At 40.8% G+C, this 12,771-nt stretch overlaps 1 non-coding gene across 1 annotated transcript; it reads left to right on the forward strand.

Moving 5' to 3' along the window:
• The first annotated feature begins 468 nt into the window (after positions 1-468).
• Positions 469-575, forward strand: LOC130464692 (small nucleolar RNA R71). Its single transcript, XR_008925049.1, has one exon. It is a non-coding gene; the product is annotated as a small nucleolar RNA R71 (small nucleolar RNA).
• Positions 576-12,771: the final 12,196 nt, after the last annotated feature.

Below are 12,771 nucleotides of genomic sequence, written 5' to 3' on the forward strand. Positions count from 1 at the left end.
AGTTTAGAAATTTGAGGTTGCGGTGGACTAATGGGTGACCCTTGTCGAAAACCAGATTGTTGGGTGAAATTGGTGTTGAATGGGTGAAAGTTATTATTTCCACCAGAGTGGTAAGTGTTTCTTGAAGTGTTTAACTGACAGTGAATTGGGGTATGTCCTTGCACCCCACAAATCTGACACGAGGCAACCAATGATGAAGATCCAGCTCCAAATTGATCGATCTTATGTGATAAAGCCTGCACAGTACTAGTCAATAAAGTTAGAGCATCTAAATCATACTTACCTCCCTTTCTAACACTGTTCCGACTACTGGGATGATAGTTATCATTGGCTGCCATCTTCTCAATCAATGCCTTAGCTTCAGTTGGATTCTTTTCCGTGATAGAACCCCCTAATGCAGCATCAATGTAGATTCGGTATTCATGTGTCAGCCCATTGTAGAAAGTCTGAATCAAAAACCACTCCTGAATCCCATGATGAGGACACTGCCTTTGTGAACGTTTAAACCTTCTCCAAGATTCATACAATGACTCATCATCGGTTTGACGAAAGGTGGTTAGCTCATTTCTTAGCCTGGCAGTTTTCTCTTGGCCTAAAAACTTCACTAAGAATGCCTTGACTAGCTTATCCCATGTATCGAATGAGCCTGCACCTTCATCTTTCAACCACTCCTTTGCCTTATCCCGGAGAGAGAAAGGGAAAAGGCGAAGTCTAATAGCATCATCACTTACATTGTTGATTTTCATTGTATCGCACTTCTCCAAAAAGCTATCAATATGACTTACAGGGCAATCATTAGGTGAGCCTGAAAATGAATCATTTGATATGAATTGGATAAATTCGGACTTCAGTTCAAAATGTGATGCAATGACGGCTGGTCTAACGATACTAGAAAGTATACCGGTGGTTGTGTCCGGTATACCATATTCCCAAAGAAATTTGGCAGGTGCTTCACCACCCATTGCTTCCTTCTTCTTATTATGTCTCCGCTTAGTCCCTTGCTTACGTGCAGTAGCCTCGATTTCAAGATCAATAGGAATCAAATTTTGTGAACCTGTACGTCGAGTGTGCATGCAACAAGAGAAACTGGAAACAAAATATCAAATAGAACAAGAATAATAGCCGAAACAAATAACCAAATCTAATGTACTTAGTAAAAATAAATCAAAAAAATAACTAATTTAATACCGTTAGTCCCCGGCAACGGCGCCAAAATTTGACAAGGCTGTCGCGTGCCTATCAAAAATAACCTAACTAGACCTCCTAACTATGTAGTCGGATAAGTAAGGGTCGAATCCCAAGAGACTAATGTATTAAAAACTAGCTAAACTGACTTGAATTAATACTAAGTGGGTAACCAAACAATGATTGAGAGTGAATAATTAAACTAATTCTAGCTAAGAACGTAATTAATAATAAGACTAAAATCAAGGATTAAAAACACCTAGAGTTAAGCATCACCACTAGCATAATCAATGTAAAGATAAATTCCTACCCCAAACTAATTAAATAAATGTTCACAAGGAAAGGCAAAACTTATATAATACCATAAACCTCTCCCGAGTATCAATGGCTTCCCTAATATGCAATCAAGACCTACTCCCGTGGAATCATGCAAATTAAAGACATTAAACTCAATACCATAATTTCCTAACAATCCCTTCTACCTACTCCCGTGGAGAAATTCATGTCCTTAATTGAAATATTCAAATCCGTCAAAACCCAACTCCCGTTACGATAAAGACAATGGAATGATAACAATACTAATTATCCCTAATCTAGTATTGGAAATTATACAATCAATTAAGCAAGAACAATTAAACAATTAATTTGGGGATTAAAAGAATAAATCATACGTTAATCATTATTAGGGTTTACTTAACCCTAGATTATAGTCTACTCACACATATTAATTAAACAACAAAAGTAAACTAAGAAGGAAAACATAATTAATGATTAAAGCAAAAAGAAAATATAGCTAATAGATAAAATTAAAGAGAAAAAAGGAAAAGAAATATTACTTGTCAATTAATTGTCAAAAACTTTGTTTCCTTGTGGCAGGCATCAAAACCCAACCAAACTTACGTAATTAATGAACAGAAAAACAACGATCAAAGAAAACGCAGCTCCAAGCAATAAGCGGCGTCCCGAATACCAATTATCCAAGAAGAGTTTAGGTCTTCTACACTATTTGTATTTATACCAAGATATAATAAGAAGTATACTAGTTATTAAACTCTAATAAATTGCTCATTAAACGTTTAATACGGGACCGAAGGAAGACTGCCACAACTCGGGTGTGGCATGTACAGTATGCCGCGAGCATGCCGTGGTATTGGCTGCCCGGTGTTCTTGTATTTGTCTTGAAGTATTGTTTGTATCACGATGTAAACACTTTGTAAACGTGGGTGACTCCTAAACAACGTACTCGCTCTACCAACATCTTCTCCGAGGTCTACCAACTTGAGCTACTTCCTACAAAACAAAATAAAACGAACACGAGGAGAGAAACATCGAAAATAACGAATAATGACACTTTAAGATTAAAATATGAAAGAAATAAGACAAACAATGGACTAATATGACACATAAAATGCGTATATTATTGTGTTATCACATTACGACGCACCCTTGAGAGGTGCGTCACGGTTCTCAGAAAACTAACCACTTTGACTTTGCTATTTCTCCTTTTTATTTAACGAATCTCAAATTATGGGACAAGATACGTTCTGTTCGATTTATGGATCGATTGCGACAGAACGCGTGAATAATTTCGCAGCGTGAGGCTTAGGCTAGGGGTTGGAGTCAATACTCAGAATATGAATTGTGTGTTGTGATTTCACGTCAAACTTGGGCTATATTTATAGAAAAGAGTTTTTGGAAAGATAGAATTGCAGAGCTCTAATCCACAAAGAATTAGGAAAAAACACGTACCCAGGTAATTCCAGCGCCCAGGCCTGGGCGCCGAAAATTTCGGCGCCCAGAGCCAGGCGTTGAAAATAGGGTCTGGGCTGTTTTCTTAGTCAGATTCGGATTCCTGAAATCCGTAGTATTTGAGACTTAATCGAGTCTTTTAGTGCGTATCAATTTCATGACGGAATGCGTTTGGGCCCGTTACGAACTCTAGGCTCGTTAGGATTTTAATTAATACGTAACTCTTATTTCCGAATCATATTAGGAATAGGATTCTTGCAGTTTTCTATCTCATTTAGGATTTATGTTGGAGTGCAACACCTAATTCTGACAGGTTTCTATCTTTTATGACTTGCCACTTTTAGAAGCTACCCTTTACGGCAGTTACTATTTTTAGCAGGTTTCCATAAATAGCAGGTTTCTATAAATAGCAGGTATCGGGTAAAACGAGAAGGGTGATTGAGATTCGTTATTTTTATAGGAGATGCGTTGTCAAGTGGAGATTTATGTTTTCATCATCGAACCTTCCCTTTCGGGAATGGGGACAAAAGTAGGTGTCTACAGTTAGCCCCCACTTTGACTGAGTCTTGGAGTAAGACGATGGTTAAAGTATTAGACGGAGTGCGTCACACAAGCCATGGTGACCTGTTTTTTGCGAGGGTCTCACGAGCCCCCGAGTGATAATATTTGACTTAAGGGTCATCACTTTGAAGTGTCGACATATCCCTCACGTGTCATTGGGATTTGTCAACTGATAGTATAGAAACTTCCTCACTTTGTCATTGGAAGGATCTAAAGGTGCATAGAAACTCCCTCACTTTGTCATTGGGAGTAGCTACAGATGTTTTCGAAATCAAAGCTGTAAAGTGTAATTGGGCCTGGCCAAGCCCAATCACGAGGTAAAAATGTTCTTAAAGATTCTCATTTTCAGGGTTAGCTAAACGAGAAAACCCCCTTGTTTTTATGGGACGTAAAACGAAGGAAAATCCAGCACATCGTTCTTTTTTGGAAAAAACGGAAAACCAATCTTTGAATTTTTTTTTTGGAAAAAGGAAAGCTACTCACATCGTTCTTTTTTGGAAAAACGGAAAACCAAAAGCTACTCACATCGTTTTTGGGAAAAACGGAAAACCAAAAAGAGTTATCGCTGCAGCGACTAAGGACCTGCGCGGTTAGTGACGCAGACCCCGCCGGCTAAAGATGGCGAGCCTGCCCGCTAAGGGTGGACACCCCATCCGATAGAAGTGGACGAATCTGTTTTGAAATTTGTTTGTGTTTTTTTTGAAAATAAGGACCTACGCGGTTTGTGACGTAGACCCCGCCGGCTAAAGATGGCGAGCCTATTTTGAATTTGAAGATTTTTTCGAAAACTGAGGACCTGCGCGGCTAGTGACGCAGACCCCGCCCGCTGAAGGTGGGCGAGCCTGTTTTTGTTTTTTGAAGAACTTATTTTCTTTCGAGGGATGCTCGGATTTAGTTGCAACCTGAATGTGGATTGACAACGTGCTTAGACGGACCATTGTCTTGTGGTCATCATCTTTCATGGTTTTGAGCTAGTCTTTACGACTCAATTTTGCCACTACCTGGTTCCTTGATTAGGGGACCATGTATAAGTACCAACGACGACCTTTGTCTTGAGGTCGTAAACCGGTTTTATCTTTTGAGACATCTAGACACGGGACTTCGTACAGCGTAGTCTGGCAATATTGTTTTACCTTTGCATAATATATATTTTCTTTCGAGCCCCCAAGCATTCGTGCTTGACGGTCATTTCTTGTCAAAGAGGTTCCTTGGGGATACGCATTTTGTAATGTCTTTGGGATCGTGCTCGTAAGTGCGAGCGATCTTTGTAGTGGTGTGCTATTCTTGACAAAGTCGTGAGGTGCGACTTTCAGTAAGGAAATCCGCAATTTTCGAGTCGAATGGATGCGGCAGGGCCCACTAGAAGTAAGGGCCTTTTTTGAGCCTGGGTTCATTTTCGGCGCCCAGGCCTGGGCGTTGAAATAATTCACGCCCAGGTGGGGCGTTGAAAGTGTTGTTTGGGCTGGTCTTTTGATGACACAGTTGGCCTCTTGTTCATTTATTTATTTTACTTGGAAGTTCTATGTATTCTCTTTTCTTTTGTTTTTTCTTTGTTTTTAGAACGTGATGATTTTCTTGAGAAGCCGTAGCCGATTGGTGGACTACGGTGCTTGTCGCTTTGGGGCGATTATTTTAAGGAATTGTTGCTCTTAAGGCGTACAGTTATTGCGGTAGTTGGGCGAGTCTATATGGCCCGAGGAACATACCTTGAGGCATAAGACTTTGACCGCTCTTGTTGTTGTATATTTTTCCTTTTGAACGCGATCGTGAATGTTCGATACTTAGAATGATGATATGTATGTGCGAACGAGCGTTCACAGAATGGCCGTTGTGTGCGGTCCATTAATCAGTTTGCTTGAATCATTTTTTTTGAGCAATGATTGATTTTGAATAGTTTGCTTAGAAGCTTGATAGGGTTCAGGCCCATTCATGAAGTGGGCTCAAACATCGTACCCTTTCGATTGTTCAAACATTTGCTTCGAGATTTTTTATTTTGCTATGGTTGTTTCGTAGCTTGGAGCCCCCAAGTATGCATGTTGGGATGCTTCCTTTTGGCGTACGATTTTTGTAGGTTCTTTCGAGAAAGACGCCTTGGGGTTTCGCTCATGTAGGTGCGAGCTATCCCTTCCGTGGTAGGTAATGTTTTGCTACCTTTAATCCTTAATGTAGAAGTCGTGTGGCTTGCATTTGGGCGATAAGTAGTCTTTGCTTCTTACTCTTGGTCGTGCTTGCATTAGTGCAATGTGCCTTACTTTTTTAGACTTGTACTGTGGGATGGTTGAACTTATGGTGCAACGTAGGCTTGTGTGGCCTAACGGCGTGTCTTAGAACATTCCTCCAAGTGTTGGGATATCATTATTATTTTTTGCATTGGAGTACTTCATCGCGCTGAATCGTTCAGGTGCTCGAACAAGTGTAGCACCTTCTGCGTGGGCGTGCACGGCTTATTACTTCGTTCGATGCGAGGATTCATAGATGTTTCTTTCTTGTTTTTATATCAGGGCAAGATTTAGCAAGCAGAGATATTCAGCGCCCAGGCTGGGGCGTTAAAGATATTGGCGCCCAGCTCTAGGCGTTGAAAATTATCTCTGGGTATATTTTGACAGTTCTTATCCTTGATTTTTCTTTCGCTTTTGCTTTGGAACGACGTAGACTGTGTAACGGGCGCTTATAGGGCGAGCGTTAGGTGCAGTAGTTTGATCGGAGTTTTGGTGACTCGCGATTTTCAGTTACCCTTGTTAGTGGGGTGACTTTATATATTCTAAGTAGTGCTTTAGAATTCGGGAGGGGTTGTAGCCATTCTAAGGTTCGTTTTACGCGATTAAAGCTTAGGATTGTGCCCCTATGACGTGTGTATAGCATTAGCGTCGAGAATTTGCGATAAAATCATCATCTCGAGCATTTTTAGAGTATTTTTCTCAAGCCCCCAATTGTAGCTACGGGGTTGGCCAGGTGCTATAATCCTTTGCATACGTCTTTATGCATTCATGGTGACATGGATCATGAATAGTTTGAACCAGACTCGTTTAGTGCGAGGTACGTTCGCGTAGTGATCTGCTACTTCTCTTGTAAATGTCGTATTTGTGCGACATTGCCATGGTCAAGGTAGTCACATGTTGAAGTGTGCCTTGACCAAAAGCTAGGTGCCTTTCTTTACCCATAATCATATTTAGAAATATTTTTGACTCACTTGCAACATCGAGATAAACGCATACTTAGCCTAAACCAACGACACTTTATTATGTTCGAAGAAGTCTTTGAAAATTATTTGAAGTCCGAGTCCTACTGTGTACAATCCGAGGTGTCCTAAGTAAGTTGACTTATAGAAGGGTTCGTACAGGATTACATGAGTGAATCAAAATACTGTTACGATTTTTGGAATGCTGTCTAAGGATTTGCTGGAAGCCAGGGTGCAGGCGTCAAGATATACTTGTGCCTGTTTGGCATATGCTTTAGGCTTTTAAGGCCATCTTTTCCAGAATTGCGGGAATATAAACCGTTTTCAAATTGACTTAGATTTACTTGGTGTATGTCTGCACAAAAGGTCAAGGTATACTTAGTTCTTTCCTTAGCTCTTTCATTTCAATTTTTTAGCCCCCAGTTGCTATTATGTCTTCCCTTTAATGATATTTTTAGATTTCGATTTTAGATGCCCGTGTCATATGTCTGAGTAGGGTGAGCCTTGGTTAAGTGCCAAGTCCTATTGACAATGTCTGATTATTTTCAAAGGGAATTCGCAAGCATTTGATTTACCATGAACGGGTGCCCTGAGTTCGAAGGAACGATGGGGCGACGCCGTAGAACAATGCTCTTTATTGCAAGCTTACTGCCTTTACTACTTGTTGGCGATTATGACCGTGTCTAGTGGTGAAAGAAGGTCTTTAAGCGATCGACTATGTCTAGTGGTGAAAGGAGATTTTTAAGTGAGTTAGTTCGCTTTAGGGAGGGTCAAGTTGAGTACTTTAGAGGTCATGGACGCTTGCGCTAGCCCCCATTCAATTGAGGCAAAGCGATCTTTTGAGTCTTGGCTAAGTGCCTAGGAGTGTGAGTGCTCCTTCTGGCAAGGGTACGTGCCCTTATTATTTTTCGATGTATGCTCGTTTTGGCATCTTGGTGACTTGGATTCTTCCTTTGATTTAAATTTTTCTTTCGACTTGGATTGCAAGTAATTAAATTTCAATAAGGGACTTCTATTTTTATTCTTGTTTCTCTATAGGCTTTAATATTTTTGCAAATTGGTTGGACCGAATCATGGATTGCCTACGTATCCGCCTTAAATAGATTTAATTTGGAATCAGGTCTTGCATAGTTCTTAGCCTAGAAAATGGTTTCTTAGAATGCCGAATTCGATAAGTATGTTCTGAGGTGGAAACATATTATTTGAAACGGTGGAATAAGTGAGGTTTATTATTATTTTAATCTGCTGCCTTGCCGTAAGCCAAAAATTTCGATTGAGTACATGTATTTCTTTGGTGGTACGTATATCTGAATACGTGCTGTACCCCCCAAGTGTTCGTTATTGTTCCGTGTATGTGCGGATAAAATGACGAGCACTTCTGGACAAATTTTAGCGAGCAGAGAGAATCAGCACCCAGGCCGGGGCGCTAAAGATTTCTGCGCCCAGCTCTGGGCGCTGAAAATGATTTCTGGGCGGATTTTTTTTGGTGCGCTAAATGCTTCTTTTTCTTTTTAGACTAACTTTAGAGGCGCTTTGCAAAGTTTCTTTTTTATTATTCATATTTTTTATATTATATTTTTTTTTCACGTTGAGCATAGAATGTACTTTTCATTTGTCTTCCTTTTTTATTCGTGACTCAAGACGGCTTGAAAGATGGGTTGAATGAGATGGGATAAGTTGTATAGGTATTGGTCAAGCATAAGGATTACATCTTCTAGGACTCACGATTTGCAGCCTCAAGCTAGGGTCATGAGCTTACATCAACCAAGGCCAATGAGTAGCATGGGGGCGGCTCAAGGGTATATCAACATGATGTTTCCATACAAGTTATATGGTCATTATGCTAATGGTTGTGCAAGAGCAGGTTTGGGCTTTGGAAATGATGGGCATGACGCACGTGTCAATGGTCGTACGTGGTTTGCAGTTGACAATAAGTTCAAGAACAAGAGTCGAGTTAATGGTTTCTTAGGTTATGGCGATGAGAACATGGATGGGTTAAATGAGCTGAACAGGGACCCCAGAGCGAAGGCGTCTAAGAGCATAAGGATTGGAAAGGGTAGACATCGTAGAATCTTATGATTTAAATTGGTTGACTCAATTCTTTTCCTTCGTTTACTTGGGTAAATGTTGCACTTTGGGAGGTACGGGATAAGTATTCCATGGCTCGATCTTTTCGCTCTCCCTTTTCTCTTTCTCTTTTTTCTTTCTTTGCACTTTGGGAGGTGCGGGCTAAGTATTTCATGGCTCGCTCTTTTCGCTCTCCCTTTTCTTTTTCTCTTTTTTCTTTTTCGCTCGAGATTTCCCCCCCTTTTTTATTTAGGCTAAAAGGTAGATGGTTGTGGTCTTTGAGTCACGAGGCGAGACTGAGTGAGCCTCGTTTGGTAGGCCTATAGTGGACCTTTAATTTTAGCAGGCCTAGGGTGGACCTTTAATTTTAGTAGGCCTAGAGTGGACCTTTAAATTGTCTTACTTTGCAAGCGTATTTAGTCGTTTCTTAAAATATGCAAATAGCGTAGATTCAAAATGTTATTTTTACCTTATTGAAATTTAACGAAAGAATTACATCGAAAATATATTTTTTGCTCCTTTTCAGATCCCAGTTTCTGGGATTTAATTGAAAGTTGTGATTTAGAATCGAACTTTCATTAATTTTTCTGATTATAACCCGTGTATGAATACAAGGAGGTGGCCTAGACTCAAAATAATGACGTGGCGTAAGCCTATAACACTTGACCAAGCGACTCTCAGACTTAGGCTGATTGGACCATAACTTTCGTTGGTTGACACTTTAGATTTTAACCCTTGGGTGTTCATTTGTTATGCGCCATTTTGCTTAATGTTGGCAAGGTAGTTAATTGGGGAGATCGAATTTCCATTTTTACAAGGCTAGAATCATTAGTGCGGCTTCTCTCTTAGTGTGTATCGCTTTACCCCAATGGTAGCCTTACGGTATGCCGATTTGGGTATTTTCATGGTTGGTCATGTTGCATTCATGGAAAATCTTTTAGTCCGTACTTAGGAGTATTTCAAGGAGCGAGTGACTCGAGAGGACTATGATAGTCGTGACCCAATGTGATTATAAGCCTTGGGGCCATTTTCTTTGCCAATGGTATTAACACCTCAGGTTCACATTGGGGGTTGTGCGACTATGGGGGAATGATTTCCAGAATGTGACCGTTTCCATTTTGCAAATACTATAATATATTCTTTTTATTGGTGAGGGAGAGTATTGAGGCCGTGGATTCCTAGCAAGGGATGACAATTACATATGGGTGCTCATTGATTTAAATGTTAGGAAGGGAGACTCAATATGGTTTAACCTTTTAGCTTGCAGAACGACACCAAGTATTAGGACCGATTCTATGGATAAGACAACTAAGACTTAGGATTTAGATTGTACTTCGGCATAACCTAGTCTAAACTCGGATTTATTTTTTTTATTCGAACATTATTTTTCCTTGAAGACTCCATTTGAACATTATTTTTTGAATACTTTGCCCATGTGACATTCAAGGTCGTTTAATTAGCATACTCGGTTTTGGTGCCGAGCATTGTCGTCGTAGGAGGCCTAACAACGACACAAAGAGTTATTTATTTTTATTTTTTTAGTCGCTTTTAGAATCGAGTGCCTTTTCATACGCCCTTGCAGCAATTTTTACGAAAAGTTTTTTTTTGCTACGTATTTTCTTCATGCGTGGGCACCGAGGCTGTTGTGCCTGACCAAAAGGCCAGGCAGCAACTTCAGCGCCCAGCGTAGGGCGTGAGAAATATCGGCGCCCAGCCAGGGGCGTTGAAAATGCGTCCCTGGCTGGTTCTCGTTTTCTGCTTTCGTCTACTTTTGTTTTTGCGACTTTAATTTTGCGTGCTTGCCTTATAACGTCCTTTACGCGTTGTGCAGCGTTTGTGGGATTCGTTACTGGCCATCCCGAGAGTCGCTTATTTTGTGGCGATCGTTCGGGTTTGCGGAACACGTATTTTGGTATAACTCTTTGGCCAATTGGTTTATGAATGTTTGGGCAATTTTTTTTTTAGGCCGTTGGTTTGCTAACATTGTTTGTCACACGATCACATATTTCCTACACATTACTAACATCACATCATGAAGCAATAATAATATGTCACGTAGTTTATGATAGGCTTCTATGGGTAGTTTTTGCGCCTGGCTTGGTACCGCTTCTATCATAGATCCAACACATGCCCCGGTCGAGGTAGTGTCTTCAACAGACGAATTTCGCCCAAGAAGGTCAACTCGCAAGTGCAAGCCAAGGGGGCATGCAGGCGAGAGGGACCTAGTGGGCGAGCGATTGGGTTTGGGACGGGTGTACTACTAGCGAAAGTGCCGAGTGGGCAACATTCGAAGCGTATGCACCCCCCGGTTGGCGATGGGTATCCTTAGTCCCAACTTCCGAGGTGAAACACCAAGGGAGCCAAGATTCGTTATGCGGTTCTGCCCGTTCACATTAATATGCTGATTTTCAGGTCGTCCCAACTTGATGGGGAAATAAACGCGGGGTAGGATCGTTTCACCCTTCGGCTATTTTGATTACCTACAAGCACGAGTATTTCCTTCACTATCCCCAGTGGAGTCGCCACTGTGAGGGGATCGAAAAAGCACGAGGCTAATGCGTGACCTCGTCCCTCGTGGGTGTGACGATTCTTTTTGTCAAATCAAGTGTAATTGGATTTCCTGTGAGTTTACACCCAATTGACTAGTAATATAGGAGTCGCCATTCAGTTTTTAACGACAATGAGAAAAACTGACAAAACCCGGTTATCGTGACATAAAGGGAGTGCAATTATGTTTGACCACGACGGCCGTAGGTTCCCTTGTGATCCCTGGTGTGGGGATCTCTCAACATACACCCGCAAGGTAGAGATTGAGGGTTCGGGGGACTGTAACTACCGAGAGGAGTACTCGCTCGTCGATAACTCCAGAGGCAAGATATCCTTACTAGCTCAGCATAAATAATTGAAGGGACATGCGTTAACTATTAAACTAATCTGAGTTGATTTTAGCAATACATATAATACTAGATCGATCACGATTATCTGATTTAAATAGCATTAAGGGACCTAGCATGACAATCCAATTTCCCAAAAATATTATATTTGTTAGGCGTGGTAGAACAATCAGATTTAGTTAGTTTAACAGTTCATAAAAAGGGCGAGGAAAGCAATTAAATCATAGAAAAGGGACACATTACGACGCACCCTTGAGAGGTGCGTCACGGTTCTCAGAAAACTAACCACTTTGACTTTGCTATTTCTCCTTTTTATTTAACGAATCTCAAATTATGGGACAGGATACGTTCTGTTCGATTTATGGAACGATTGCGACAGAACGCGTGAACAATTTCGCAGCGTGAGGCTTAGGCTAGGGGTTGGAGTCAATACTCAGAATATGAATTGTGTGTTGTGATTTCACGTCGAACTTGGGCTATATTTATAGAAAAGAGTTTGTGGAAAGATAGAATTGCAGAGCTCTAATCCACAAAGAATTAGGAAAAAACACGTACCCAGGTAATTCCAGCGCCCAAGCCTGGGCGCCGAAAATTTCGGCGCCCAGAGCCAGGCGTTGAAAATAGGGTCTGGGCTGTTTTCTTAGTCAGATTCGGATTCCTGAAATCCGTAGTATTTGAGACTTAATCGAGTCTTTTAGTGCGTATCAATTTCATGACGGAATGCGTCTGGGCCCGTTACGAACTCTAGGCTCGTTAGGATTTTAATTAATACGTAACTCTTATTTCCGAATCATATTAGGAATAGGATTGTCGCAGTTTTCTATCTCATTTATGATTTATGTTGGAGTGAAACACCTAATTCTGACAGGTTTCTATCTTTTATGACTTGCCACTTTTAGAAGCTACCCTTTACGGCAGTTACTATTTTTAGCAGGTTTCCATAAATAGCATGTTTCTATAAATAGCAGGTTTCGGGTGAAACGAGAAGGGTGATTGAGATTCGTTATATTTATAGGAGATGCGTTGTCAAGTGGAGATTTATGTTTTTATCATCGAACCTTCCCTTTCGGGAATGGGGAAAAAAGTAGGTGTCTACACCCCATCACTTGGAGGTGAAGCACTTGATAATATTTCAAA

The sequence above is a fragment of the Spinacia oleracea genome, chromosome 6, assembly GCF_020520425.1.
Source record: "Spinacia oleracea cultivar Varoflay chromosome 6, BTI_SOV_V1, whole genome shotgun sequence".
NCBI classification, from domain to species: domain Eukaryota; kingdom Viridiplantae; phylum Streptophyta; class Magnoliopsida; order Caryophyllales; family Amaranthaceae; genus Spinacia; species Spinacia oleracea.